The sequence below is a fragment of the Mirounga leonina genome, unplaced genomic scaffold, assembly GCF_011800145.1.
Source record: "Mirounga leonina isolate KUSES-001 unplaced genomic scaffold, KU_Mleo_1.0 Mir_165, whole genome shotgun sequence".
Taxonomy (NCBI): domain Eukaryota; kingdom Metazoa; phylum Chordata; class Mammalia; order Carnivora; family Phocidae; genus Mirounga; species Mirounga leonina.
In genome coordinates this window covers 58630118-58645782 of record NW_023270415.1, presented here as the reverse complement: position 1 = coordinate 58645782, position 15665 = coordinate 58630118, and the positions used below count along the sequence as shown (strand labels likewise).

Below are 15665 nucleotides of genomic sequence, written 5' to 3'. Positions count from 1 at the left end.
GTAAAGCCATAAAATTCCTAGAAGACATCATAGGTGGAAATCTAGATGACCTAGGGTGTGGTGATTACTTTTTAGGTATTATACCAAAGGCAGGATACATAAAGAACGGAATTGTTAAGGTGAAATGCATCAAAATTAAGAACCTCTGTTCTGTAGAAAGACCATGTCAAGAGAAGGAGATGACAAGCCACTGACTGGGAGATAATATTTGCAAAAGAGCAGCTCTGATAAAGGACTGTTACCATAGTGTACAGAGAACCCTTAAAACTCAACAGAAAGAAAACATTCAACCCAATTTAAAAATGGGCCAAAGAGCTTAACAGAAACTTCACCAAAGAAGAAATATAAATGACAAATACTCACATGAAGAGATGCTTTATGTGATACATCATCAGGGAAATGCAAATTAAAATAACAATGAGATACCAGTACCCACTTACTGGAATGGCCAAAATCTGGAACCGTAATAATATCAAATGTTGATGAGGATGTGGAGTAAGAGGAACTTGCATTCATTGCTGATGGAGATGCAAATTGTTACAGCCACTTTGGAAGACAGTTTGGTGGGTTTTTTTTACAAAATTAAACATATTCTTAACATATCAGTCAAGCTCCTTGGCATTTTCTCAAAAGAGCTGAAAATATGACCATACAGAAACCTGCACATGAATGTTTATAGCAGCTTCATTTATAATTGCTAAAACTTGGAAGCAACCAAGAATTCGTTCAGTAGGTGAACGGATAAATAAACTGTGCTATGTCCAAATAATGGAATACTGGCCTATACTAAAAAGAAATGAAGCTATCAAGCCATGAAAAGGCTTAAATACATATTACTAAGTGAAAGAAGCCACTCTGAAAAGACTAAAATACTACATATTGTACAATTCAAATTATATGACATTCTGGAAAAGGCAGAACTATGGAGAAAGTAAAAAGATTAGTGGTGGGGCAAAATGGGCAATGGAGAGTGGGAGATACAGGCCTCCAGCTTGGAACAAATAAGTCAGGGGAAGAAAAGGCACAACATAAGAAATCTAGTCAAAGATAGTGTAATAACAATGGGTCAGGATAGAAGGTACGTACCTACACTGTGGTGAGCACAGCATAATGTATAAACTTGTTCAATCACTATGCTGTACACTTGAAACTAATGTAACATTGTGTTTTAACTGTACTAAAAAAAAAAAAAAAAAAAAAAAAAAAAAAGCAGTGATTGCCAGAGATTGGGGCAGGGAGAAAGGATTTTTAGGGCAGGGAAAATACTCTGTGTGCTCTGCATAGATACATGGCATCATACATTTGCCCAAGCCCACTTAATGTGCAATACCAAAAGTGAACTGTAATGCAAAGTATGGTCTTTGGATGATTATAATGTGTCAGTGTAGGTTCCTCAATTTTAACAAATGTACCATTCTAGTGAGAAATGTTGCTAATGGAGGAGGCTAAGCATGTGCGGGGGCAGGGAGTATCTGAGAACTCTTGGTACCTTCCCCTCAATTTTGTTGTGAACCTAAAACTGTTAGAAAAAAATAGTCCTAAAAATTGTATATATTTAAATTGTACAAATTGGTGATGTGATGTAGATATACCTTGTGAAATAGTTACCACAATCAAGCTAATTAACACATTTCTCACCTCAGATAGTTACTATCTTCCCTCCCCTCTCCTCTCCTCTTCTCCCCTCTCCTCCCCTCTCCTCTCCTTCCCTTCCCTTTGCTTTTTGTGTATGGGATGAGAACACTTTCCTAGCAAATTTCAGACACACAATGAAGTAGTATTAACTGAGGTCACATTGTTGCATATTAGATCTCTGAAACTTACTCATCTTGCGTAACAGAAATGTTGTTTCCTTTGATCCCCCTATCCTCATTTCTTCCTCCTCCTCCTCCTAGCCAGTGGAAACCATTATTGTACACTCTGCTTCTGTACAGGTGAGATCATGCAGTATTTATCTTTCTGCATCTGACTTAATTCGTTTAACATCATGTTCTCTAGGTTCATCCACATTGTCACACATGGCATGATGTCCTTATGTTTAAGGCTGAATATATTCCATTGTATGTATATGTCACATTTTCTTTATCCATTCGTGTGTTGATGGGTATTTAGGTTGTTCCCATTATCTTGACTATTGTGAATAATGCTGAAATAAACATGGGAGTGCAGGTATCTTTTCAAGATCCTGCTTTCATTTCCTTTGGATATATCTCTGTAAGGGGATTGATGGATCATAATGCAGTTCTGTTTTTAATTTTTTGAGAAACAGACAAACTATTTTCTACAGTGGATCAGCTATATATATATTTTTTTTCTAGAAACATTTTCGTCTTCTCCCTCCTCACCTACTGCTTTCTGGACTCCAGATGCATGTATGTTAGACCACTAGATACTATTTATAAGTCACTGTAACTCAATTTTTGGTTCAATGCTTTCTGTGTTTCAGTTGGTTTCTACCAAAGTGCTCATTGATTATTATCCTATAGTGATTGGACTCCTATAATTCCATGTAGTTCGTTTTCCCTTTTAGATACTGTATTTTTCATCTCTAGAAGTTCTTTTAGGGTCATTTATATTTCCATTTCTCTGCATATTATGTTCATATTTTTATCTTTAAATAGTGGCACATTGTTCTAAGAGCTATTTTAATCTCTAGCTGTTATTTCTGTTCTGTGTGTGTGTGTGTGTGTGTGTCTGTGTCTGTGTGTGTGTGTTGACTAATTTTTCTCCTGGGTATTCATTACATTTTCTTGCTTCTTTGATCTTGGATATTTTGAATTTTATGTTTTTGTGTGTCTGGATTTTGTTATCTTTCTTGAAAGAGAATTGGAGCTTGCACTGGCAGGCAGTTAAGTTACTTTGGTTTAATTTTCTCCTTTGGAGACAGGTTTTTAAGTTCTATGATGTTATGTGAGGAATAGACTTGACTGTAGGAGGAGTTAGCCTAGACACTAAGGTTAAGCCATTGGTCTCTATGGTCTCTAAGGGCCCCAAGTGATCTTTGAAAACTATACTCTCTGGTTGATTGAAATTCAAACAGTTTCCAGAACTATGGTTGCTCAGGAAATCATTTAGTTCCCAGTTCTCTGATCACTCCTGCTCAGACTGGTGGTTTTACCCTATGCATATACTTCTGTGTATTCAGCAAATATTAAAAGGACTCCTGAGATTTCTCTTATTGCATACTCCCTCTTCTGCATACCCTGCCACACAATTCCCATCTGTCTCAGTTACTTGATTCATTAAAACTATTAATGCCTTATTTTGTTTTCCCCTTCCTGCTTACACAGACCAGAAATTGAATCGAGAGAGAAAGCTTGAGAAATTGAATGGTTCATCTTATTTGCTTCCATTTTTGTTTTTTTGTTTTTGTTTTTTGTTTGTTTTTTTGTTTTTGCTATGGGGGACCTCTACTCTCTGATACCTTATCATGTCCAGGAGCAAAATTCCATTTATCCATTTATCTATCTATGCATCTATGCATCCATTAGCTGTCTATCTATCTACCTGATATTTATCAATTTTATACACAACTATTTCACTTACATGCTCATCAGAGTTCATTAAATACTCTCTCTCTCTGTCTCTCTTTTTTTCCCTTCTGTTAGGTAAACTGAAGAAATATAGGTCCCCAGTATAATCATCTGATCTTTTCCTCATCTGAGCTCTTTTTCTTTATTTGCTACTTAATTTAAGATATTTCTTTGTAAAAATGTTTTTAGCTTTGTTTTTGTGCTTTTTAAAAACTAATTTCTCTCTGTTATAGTTTTCCCTCCAATTTCTAGATTTAGCAGTGTGCATGCTGACATTTTGTTAGTAAGGTGTTTATGATATAATATGCTTATAAGATTTCTACTAGTAAAGCTTTTTTGTAAGAGAGATTTGAGGATATAATTGAGTCTGTGGTTCACATTAACAATCACTGTTAGTGTAGTCAAGCTTGAAAGACTTTGACATTTAACATTATTTTGATAAGAAAGTCATTTTTTCTAATGCTTATGCAGATGAAATAAAAATTACCATATTCTTATGGTTTGCCTACCAATGCATGATAGTTAAATTATATTAAGGAAAGATAAAAATAAATTAAGAAGGTTTTTTTTTCTTCAGTAAAACATTCGATTGCATGATTTGATTGATAAAGTAAGAATAAATTGCTTTCTTTTGTACTCTTCAGAAATTGGTGATCATTGGATGATTAGCTGACAACTTTACATATGAAATGTGCTGATTAGCTTGTTTTACCTTAATAACCCTATGATAGTGACCACCTTATCCTGCCCTTTAATTTTAAAATTAATGAAGTAATCTTTTATCGTAGTCTTTTCCACTGTTCTGCCCAATTACTTTAGTGCTGAATGGTGCTTTGCATTTTTGCTGGTCCATTAGCCCCATATCATGCTCTTTCTCAACTTCCATATTCAAATATAGGATAATTAAATGCTGTCTTTTAGCATCTCATAACCTTGACACATAAATTCTCTTTTCTCAGTGGTTCAAATTAATGGATAAATGACAACCTACTCAAAATTGTAATGAAACATTACTATTTATAAAATGCTAATGTACATTAAATGCTAAATAAGAATCAATAGTATATGGCTATTATCCATATAACAGAAGGTTATGGAATATGAAGTGAATATTAAGCTTTTTAAATTAGCATGTATACATATATACACATATATACTTAAAATAAATGCTTTAGAAACTAAAACTTTGTTAATTTTCCTTTGCTCCCCAAACCCTGTGATTTTATATATATATATCTCACATAGGGCACATGGCAAGGGGAACCTTATTAATGTTGGAAGAGTGGGTCAGTATAAGTGTTTCTAAAGAATGGAATATGAATTATATTTTGAATTATGAATAGAATTTAATCAAGGCAAAAATATTTAAAGAAAGAAAAAAAGAAGAATATTTGTAGAGGTCTTGAGAGGAGAGATACATTTAAGAACACGAAAGAAAGCCAGTGTAGCTTGAATAGAGATTATGCAAGATGATGTTGGAGAAGACTGCTGGGGGGGTGGTTATAAATACAGAATGACAAAAATAAAGAGAATATGAAAGTTTGTGTATTTATTTAATCATTCATTTAACATCTGCAGGGCAGTTACTATGCTCTGTATTGTGGCAGTAAAAAATAAATAAGGCATGGCCCATTACTTCAAAGAAATCATGAACCTAGTTGAAGAAAAGGCACACACAGCATGGATATGAGCAAAGAAAGTCAATCTAATGGACAAGTATTACATCAGCCACATTGGTAGAGATCTTTATTTACCATTCCCAATGTAAGCACAAATTAAACTGAAGTATATTCAGAGAGCAACTTCTAGAATGGTGGCGTAAGGATCTCTTAAAATCTGCCCCCTATAAAAATAATAAGACTTGTACATATGGTCAAACTCAACTTTTTCTGAGATCTTAAAATTAATGAAGAGCTTGTCTTGTCTTTTTACCTTGCCCTGATCATATCCTCCCCCACCCCAGTTCCATGGTAGCCTTGAAAGCCAACACTCTCACAACCACAGAAACTAGGAAAACTAAGAACCTGGTATCCATTGGAGGAGGCAGGCCAAATATATTTGGGGTTTACCAAAAGCATCATGCCAGAAAATTGTCACTACTTGACTTGTCTGAAAACTCCCTGGAAAAGCTCAGTTTTCCAGGTTTGTTTCTATTTAACCTGTTTAAGCACTTCCTCTGTAGGAACAGCCCTACCTATAGAGTATTTGTAAAAAAATAACCAGCAACAATTGTTTAAGATCACAGCTGCCTGAGATGAGATTATCAACTGGAGTTAACAAAGGCTAAAAAAGAAATCCGAAGAGAAAAAAAAACCAAAAAACAAACAAACAAAAAACAACTAAGGAATCAAATGGTAATAGAGAGCTTTGGAAACTCTTATATATATCTGGAAACCTCAAAGGTCATGCACATATTCAGGAAAGATCTAAAAAGACCCCAGACTCTTACCTCTGGCTGAGGTTCTGTCTGAGCAGAAGATGATGTCTAAGGCAGCCAGTAGACTCCCTATTAGAATGTTAAAAGTTTAAATGAACACACTCTCAGTACCCTTCAGCAAAGTTTGGAGACTTATGAGTTCAAAGTGAAATTATTAGATGACCATGATAATCAAGCATGGAATTCAGTGGCCACATATGACAGGGAATTTAGACTTAAAAGAATTAGTTCAGGAAAGTCACTAACAAGTAGACAAACAACAGCAACAACAAATCCTGGCAGGTGGGAAGGACTCTGATTTCCAGAGCTGCCAATATATATTATTTAAAACTTGAACATAGGTCAGTTGAGATGGTCTTATCTAAAGGATCCAAAAGAAGAAAAAAAGGATATATAAGTGGAGCCTTATAGGCTTGCAGGACACTATCATTATAAAAACATATGCATAAATAGACTCCTAGAAGAAGAAGAAAAAGAAGAAGAAAGAGGAGGAGAAGAAGAAGAAGAAAGAGGAGGAGAAGGAGAAGAAGAAGAAAGGGGGCCGGGGGAGGGAAACAGGAGAAATATTTGAAGAAGTAATGGTCAAAACTTGCTAGATTTAAGAATATTAGTCTGCATATCCATGAAGCTTAAAAAAACTCCAAGAAAGAAAACTCAAAGAAATTCACACCTAGATACATAGTTGAATTATCTAAAGCCAAAGACAGAAAGAGAATTTTGTAATAAAAAAGAAAGAAGCAATTCACAGTCTTTGCAACTTTTTCCATTTCCAATGAGAAATATTAGATATTCCTCTAAAAATATGTCATGTGGTATAAAGTTCCTTGAAATTCTTATTAAAGTACTAGACACAAAGGATTTGAAGACTAATAATTTAGGATACAAGCAAGTCATTAATTTTGCTTGAGTGGGAAAAGAAAACTGTGTGAAGGATATTTTTAAGTCATTGTTAATTGAAAAGTAATATATGAATATAGTAAAATATTCAAGTAAAAAGGTATATGAAAATAAATGTGTCCATCTTACCTCAGATCCAAGTACTGTTAATGCTTTCTTTAGTATTCTACATATAAAAATGTAGACACATACATTTTTTTTCCATAAAATTTAGCATAACTTACTTTTTTTTGTTCGGTTTTTATTTCATCATCATAAACTTAACTCTGCAATCCAGCTAGACTTGGAGGGGAGTAAGGAAAATATAGAACCCATAGAACTGCAGCCAGAGCACAAAGATTATAGGATATTTCCAGCAGATGGGGATGAAGGGGTGCTCTCCTGGGCTTAGAAGGAATGGTCTGGTAGTTCAGATAAAACACAAGTCAGATTTATTAGATTTGTCCACAGTCAGCAACTGTGATCTTCTTGCTGGTCTTGCCATTCTTGGACCCAAAGCCCTCCAGGCTTCCACAAAATTCATACCCTCTTTCACCTTGCCAAAGACCACATGCTTGCCATCCAACCACTCAGTCTTGGCAGTGCAGACGAAAAACGGAATCGTTTGTGTTGGGTCCAGCACTTGCCATGGACAAGATGCCAGGACCCACATGCTTCGGGATGAAATTCTCATCATCAAATTTCTCCCCATTGATGAACTTGCTGCCAGTGCCATTATGGCTTGTGAAGTCACCACTCTGGCACATAAATCCCGGAATAATCCTGTGAAAGCAGGAAACTTTATAAACAATCTTTTCTCCCCAGTGTGCAGAGCACAAACGTTTTCTGCTGCCTTTGGAACTTTGTCTGCAGATAGCTTGAAGGAGATGCAGCTCAAGGGCTCGCCATCCCTCATGATGCGGAAGAACATAGTGGGGTTGAGCATGGCTGCGCAGCGGTATCTGCAAGCCGTAATTTGTTTTTCACAGTATTATCTGCTTATCTCCTGTATCATCACCTACAAATGTTCCTGCCTCTAATTCTTTACAATTCCATAATACTTTATTGTAATATTCCAAACTACTTAGATGATTTTCAGAATTTGACTAAGAAAATTAGATTTAAGATTAACCTGCAAGGTAGTAGTTTTCTAGTTGGCCTTGATGTAAAAGGCATTGAAGATAGAAGAAACAATCATGGTTGAGGTAGGAAAATGTGAAACAGTGTAGCGCATTGCAAAGAATGAAGGTAGTCTAAGATTGCTGAAGCTGACCGCTCACATGACAGATGTGGTAGCAAAGCATGAGATCCCACTGGGAAGCAGCAGCTTCTTGTTAAACTGTATGAGTTACTTTCCTATTAAAAATATACACAATAGCCAAGAAATGGAGCAACAAGCAAGCTAAAATCACCAAACTCTGCACATCTTTCTAAAATACAGCTTCTGTAACCAAAACATTTTAATAAACTTATTTGGGGGTACTTATAAATTCTGAAATACTTTGTGCAAATAAAAAAATAGTATCCTCTAGAAATTATGCAGATTGAACGCATCTTTGTACCAGTGTTGATGTATTTTAAGTAACCACAAATTAATGCACGTGGTCCTCATTATGAGATTACAACAAATTATTGTATAAGGTATTTCATAAAGTATTAAAATGAAGTATGTTGTATATTGAAATAAATTATGAAATAAAGTATTGCATAATTGTATAGGTAATGTTAAAACTATTTATCTTAGAAATAAACTGAGTATCAATTAGAGGAAACCAAAATTTTATTGGAATTCTAGGGGCATGGAATTACTGACCAAAATAGCAACCAAAATTTTATTAGAACAACAAATATATGTAAACCTCTAAGAACCATTAGAACTGTGTAATATACACCATCGAATGCTACAATCTGTGATTTTATATACATATAATCAAGCTATATTGAGCATAGTGAGAAGTCACTTAAATTGCTCCCTTCCTTAGATGTTAGATAAAAACACAACAATAGCAGCATCTTCAGACAACATCATGGCGGAAACCTTATTTTAAATCTTCATACTATCACAAACATCATGTTAAAATATGTATTAAAGCAGCTTCTACAACCCCATCTGTACACTAATATGGGATGGGAGAATTTCTTCTTTGCCTACAGAAACTGAGATGATTGGCAAGATACCTCTCCTTGCCTGTGCACAACTCTTTAGTCCTTGTAGTTCCCAGGGGACCACGGCGTCATGAAATTTTAAACCACAGGAATATGAAACTTAAAACGCTCATATGATAGATAAAGAAATAATTCTTAAGAAGATTAAGCTACTCACCTAAGCATCATACAACAAGTTGACGAGTTGACGTCAAAATTGAGATTCCAACCCAAGACTCTCACTGGAATTGAGACCTTTGAAAAACTGTATTTCTGTACTTTTTAAAAATTGTTACATAGACCAACATGGATTTACCAATAAATCTAAAATGTGGATAAATAATATACTTTTATAGTTTAACAAAATGATGTTTAACAAGTGATTTACTTGTTTTGCCCCATTAATTTCTCCGTGGCCCTCCTATTACTCATTCACTCAGATGGACTCCAAGACTGAGTCAGTACCTGAAGATTAAAGTATAACATTGGTATTTAATCTTAGACAATGTATGCTTTGAGCTGCATAGTATCTCCTGCAAGCCATAAACCAAAAAATAAATAAAAAGCCTAGAAGGAACCCTCCACCTGCTTTTCAGAAAACGAGTATTTAGGTATTGAAAAGGGAGGGCAGAAGTTAAATCAACTGTATGTGTTATTAGGATTGTTCAAATAACAAAAAATTGGTTTGTGAGTCACAGCTCTAGTTCTTGACTACTCTGCCCCCAGAGTGAAGGGGGGGTGCAGGGGAATGAGGAACATCACAAGATAAACAAGCGGTTCCTTTAGATTAATAAACTCAAAGGAAATGAGTGTAAACATGGTCCTACTCTAAAGCAATCGGGGACGAGGACTTCTGCATGTGTGGCTGGAGGAAAGTAGGTAAAGGACATGGTAATAGGTAAGAAGCAGTGCACACTGGTTCTCAAGATACTGACTTACTGAAGTGATGCTGCAGACACAGAAGCTACATCTAAGTAGCCGGGAGCAGGAGCTCCGGACCTGGAAGGGACAGAGAAGACCCATTGTCTACCAGTACCTCCAGTGTAGCTTTCCTCACACAATTAAGAACATCATGGATGGGGGCGCCTGGGTGGCTCAGTTGGTTAAGCAACTGCCTTCGGCTCAGGTCATGATCCTGGAGTCCCGGGATCGAGTCCCGCATCGGGCTCCCTGCTCAGCGGGGCGTCTGCTTCTCCCTCTGACCCTCCTCCCTCTCATGCTCTCTGTCTCTCATTCTCTCTCTCGCAAATAAATAAAATCTTTAAAAACAAAACAAAACAAAAAAAAGAACATCATGGATGGATAACTGCATGTGTCTGGGAAAGAGGAGAGAGTGGGAGGGATTTGGTTGGTAGATCATTGTGTCACTGTGGAGACTATTGAGACAATCAACTGATTTTGTCTGAGTACAACTCCCAATACACAAATTTGTAATCTCTCATATTTCATAATATCTTAGCATAACCACATTCTATAATGAAGAGAAAACCATGGACAGAATTTAATAAGGAAATTTGACTTGAAATAATATCCATTTTCTCAAGGCATGAGACAGACCTGTATTTCTTATTGACATAGAAAATTGTCATTTTATCTAAATCAGATGAGAGAATATTTATTCCTAGGTGATCTATGTTTTATAAAGAATTTATATATTATTTAATGACAACTCTCATAAAAGACATAAAAAACTGTTCTTATGGACAGTTATACAGTCATGGGCATTAACTACATATATAATTAATGTTTTATTTATTTTCCTGCATTTTATAAAGTTTAATATACTTCCATTTATGATCAGGGGTGATAGACAAGATTAATTTTTATGACTATAAGGAGTTGTCCATTTCCTCTAGGCTAACAAAGCCCAGGATCCCCTGATGTCTTCAAATATATATATATATATATATATATATATATATATATATATATATAATCAGATAAATGCATATGATGCTAAAGAAAGTACAAAAATGGGTAAAAAGGATGCAGGCCCTATAAACTCAGATAAGCATCTTAATATATTATCACAGGGAAAATTAATGAGAGGTTAACTGATTTTCCCTGAAGTTGTATATCTATGACCAAACCAAGGATTAGAGGATGAATTCTAAATTTTGTATGACTGTCTTATGACTCCAGAATTTGCTTTTTCTCAATCACCACCAGCACCACCTTCTTTTTCTAGGGGAAGGAACTTCCCAGAGCATGTTAGAAAGCCACATTACACAATCCGATATTTGGTTCTCTATCCTCTGCAGCATCTTGTCTTCTGTTTGAATTCTAGGTCAAGACAGAATTGTTAAAGGGCTTAATCCTAAATCAGAAGGAATCAATAATAAAGTTGCTGTACCTTTTGAGGGCATTAAATACCCACAGCACATATTTCTTTTAGGCCTTTCTAGGAGGCAGAAATCATAGTAAAATTGACAATTGCAATTTTTCCAGCTAAGTTAAATTCCAAAAACATGATCTTTCCAAAATAAAAAAAAAATTATATTCTTAATTTTCAGAAGCAAACGTGTTACAACTCAAATTTTGAGGGGGCAAAATATGCAACAAAACTGCTTATGAACATTGTGAAATTACTTTGTGAAAAACACTAAAGCAAATCAAACTTTTATAAATTTTTAAACTTGGCCACTTGTTAGGAAAATGTTTTATAACAAAATCGTTTATCCATACCAATTTTCTGTTAATAAAGAGACTCTTCCTAATATATCTGATTGAAAAAAAAAATTCTTCTATTTCCTTTCAACTTTCGTTAAAGTTGGGTAAATAGACGTAGTAACAAATGGCATAAGTAACGATAGGAAGGATTGACTCAAGAGTATAATCAATCCCTGGGGGGAAATGCTTTTCAGGCAGCATAAAGATCCTTTCCTTGGTCTATGGTTTCTGGCTTTCACTTCAGAGTGCCATGAGGTTGTTCCTCGTATTTCATTCCTTTGCAACCATGTGTGTGTCCTGCAAAATGAGAGATCCTCTCCTGGGGGGATTCCTTCAGCCATCTGCTTTCCCACTATTAATTCCGATGTGTCTCCATATAAGAAACAAATGCACTGGTCAGAAACTTTCCCTCTAACAAGCAGAATTAGAAATGAACATTTTGAGAAAGTATTTCACAGAAGATATGTTTTTTTATGAAGAGAATCCATCCAGAGATGGCTGTTAGAGATGTTGTCGAATGTTTGAGATAAAGTGTCAAACCCATTTTCCAAGGTAACAATTCTTCAAAAGAAGCCTAAAGAAAATGGTATATTTAGCCTATAAAATGAAGGACCAAACAAAATTATGTTTACTGTTATAACCAGCTATTAGCAAATAGCTTAATTAAAGAAGCACACGTGAAGATTCTTTGCAAGCAGATTTTCTATATGGTTATAGAATGTTGGTTACATGAATAAGCTCTGAAATCAGACAGATTGAAATTTGTGTTCCAGCCCAACCACCTGCTAGCTTTATGGCTTGATCAAATTAATAACCTTTTATTTTACCGAAGTTACTTTTGAGCCCTTCCAAATATAAAATTGAGGGGTTACTAATGCAGAATTTTTGTTCAAAAACCCGTGTCTTGACTATCTGTCTTGGTTTATTTTTAGATGCTCCTACTAGAACATGATGTAAGAGGTGAGGAAGACATAGAGAGGAATTGTTCTTCCTGAAATGCGATGTAAGAAATTAATAGCAGGTGCTCTGGCATATGAACAAACAGCCCCAGGAGGCCCAGTGTGAAGAAGCGTTTTTACAAAAAGACTAACTTATGTGTTATTGAATTCCTCCTAGGGAGTTAACAAATTTTCACTCCACAGGTTTTCTCTTGTTCATGTTGCTATTATTTTCTTATCTATTTTTAATTTATTTGCTTATGATAAAATTGAGAGAATTGAGCGTCCCCTCTCTCAGTAGTAGCGCCTGTAGTGAAGTGAAAAGCTTTCTGCAGCCCAAAATATCTTATTCTCTCTCACTAAGACATTGTTTATTACTAGATAAAAGTCTGCAGATTATCTCTCCCTAACACGATGCAGAGGACCACTGCTTATCGTTATCCCATCCCATTCTTATCCTATGACCATACAAAGCGCGTCCTTTTTTTTTTTTTTTTAAGATTTTATTTATTTATTTGACAGAGAGAGAGAGAGAGAGACAGTGAGAGAGGGTCCACAAGAAGGGGGAATGGGAGAGGGAGAAGCAGACCTCCCGCTGAGCAGGGAGCCCAAGGCATCATGACCTGAGCCGAAGGCAGACGCTTAACGACTGAGCCACCCAGGCGCCCCGCATGTCCTTTTTAAACAGAAATATTGAAGTATATGTTAACATCCTCCAGTCTTTTGGCAAGTAGCTTCATAACTCTTTGTATCTTAAAAGCATATTTATCGGTTGTTATTTATAAAGACAGCTATCATTAAACTTCATGAGGAATTATTACATAGGATAAATAACATGTTGAAATACATCATTAGCATTCCTGGGGAGGTTTCTCAATGGAGAAATTTAATTGTATTTCCTCCAGTGCCTTAACTGCTGCAGTGAGTGGTGTTGCCAGAATCCTGGAGAAAAATATAATGTTTCAATTATTATCATTAATGTTTTAATATTGGTAAACGTCACAATGCACTTTTATATGCCACCAATTGAAAGGTTGCTAATCACCATGGCTTCTTGATTCTCTTTAGAGATAAAAGGAGCACAATATAGTACAGCATTTTCCATTATTCAAGATCAGTAGCCAATTCAAATAGAAGCAATATATGAATTTAGGGAGAAGCTTAAATCTTAGCAATTTTACTTGTCTAATCAAGTCCAATTAGCTATTCAGTTCTTTGCTTTTAGGAACTTAGCCACTTTCATTACAAAAAAAAGAAAAAGAGAGAGAGAAGAGTTTGGTTTTCTGATCCTATTTCATAGACTGGAATTTTTTAACCATTTCACTGTTTCCTCATTTTGCTGTATTTATTCAGTCTGAAAAAAATACATATGAATGAGTATGAAACTTTCAGGAGTTGAGAAATTAAATTGAAATATTGTTTTTGAAACATTATTTTGATAAAATAAAGTTGGTGACTCATTCTAAATTAGATGGCCATATGGCAGTAGGGACTTTTCAGTATAGAGAGCTTTATTTTAATAAGAGATAATTAATAATGCTGTCAGGACAACTCTCTTCAGATGGTTGATTTTACAATTTACCTCTTTATTTGATATTTTAATCTGTGAATTTTCTATGTTGCATAATATGATCCTATTATTCTTTTATTATTCTAATCAAAAGGTTTTAAAGCAGTTCTTGTCTGCAAACTTTTTTAGTCTATAACAATATCAATACAAAAATTAAAACTAAATATTTAGAAACAACTATAGAAATTTCACAGCAATTTTATGCCTACTGAATCTAAAAAATCTAGACTTGTATTTTGTATGTCTTTTTTTTTTTTTTTTTTTTACTTGAGAGAGAGCACAAAGGTGGTGAGGAGCAGAGGGAGATGCAGACTCCCCGCTGAGCAAGTAGCCCAACGTGAGGCTTGATCCCAGGACTCCAGGATCATGACTTGAGCCAAAAGGTAGCCTCTTAACCGACTGAGCCACCCAGGTGTTCTGTATGTATTTTTCATTATTATTTTTCTAGCAATTCATTTTGTTAAATTTTACTAAAGTATAGCTCCATAATAGGTAGATGATGGTGGAAATAAACTTGGTCTTTTCTCCACAGTTTAAGAAATTCTGTTCAAGAAGATCCTTGAAATTTGAGCCAACATAGGCTTAATTTCATTATCTTTTTCTCTGCTTGCTCTTCTTACATTATAAGAAAATACCCTAACAGGTCCAGTTCCTCAAGAACGGAACAGAATCCTGCGTTCTCTGCCTTCAAGCAGGTTACAACTAAAAATGAGATTAAAAAGGCCAGCTCCTGCAGTAGGGCAAAAGGCAATTCCCAGATTCCAAGCCCTTGGATCACCCTCAGGCAGCAACAACAAGTGAATTCCCATAATGCCTCTGCTTGTAGAGGTCCCTGTGGAGACTGCAGAGTTCATGTTGAAAGTGAAATGCAAAACTGACACATGCCGAATGATGCCAAGGCAACTACAAAAGCAAAGACAGACCTCTGGAAGCTCAGTCTTTGCTTCCCGCCCCCCCCCCCCCAACTCCCCTTTGATTGTTGATGCTGATACAATGTTTCTTCTATCTCTCTGGACTCTCTCACATAGACATTCCTTCAGGGACCTGATCTGGCAAAAACCATAAGGAAAGTACCTTATCGGAGAATCATTCCCTTAATTTATTCAAGAAAACTTCTAAGGATCACATATAATTCAAAATTCGTATTTTGGGACTGAGTTATCCTAGCCACCTTAAGAAGACTGAAGAGTATTAGTGATCAGCAAATAAAGAAATGTCCAGAGCAAGGAGGCAGGTATGTGGGAGGAGTGGTGGTGAAAGGGACCAGAACCTGGAAAACCCTCACAGAATAAAATTGTTACAAAGCCTCTTACTTGGTTTCTTTTTCCAGTCTCATTTTCCCTTCAGTCTATTTACCAAAACACTGCTACTAGAGTTTCACATCTAAAAATCTAACCTGATCATGTGTGACTCCTTCTTCTTTCAATGACTATAGCTTATTTATTTATTTATTTATTTATTTATTTATTTATTTATTTATTTATTTATTTATTTAT

General features: G+C 35.4%; 1 pseudogene; it reads right to left on the bottom strand.

Annotated features, from left to right (window-relative positions):
- Positions 1-7301: 7301 nt before the first annotated feature.
- LOC118014771 lies at positions 7302-7792 on the bottom strand (annotated as a pseudogene).
- Positions 7793-15665: the final 7873 nt, after the last annotated feature.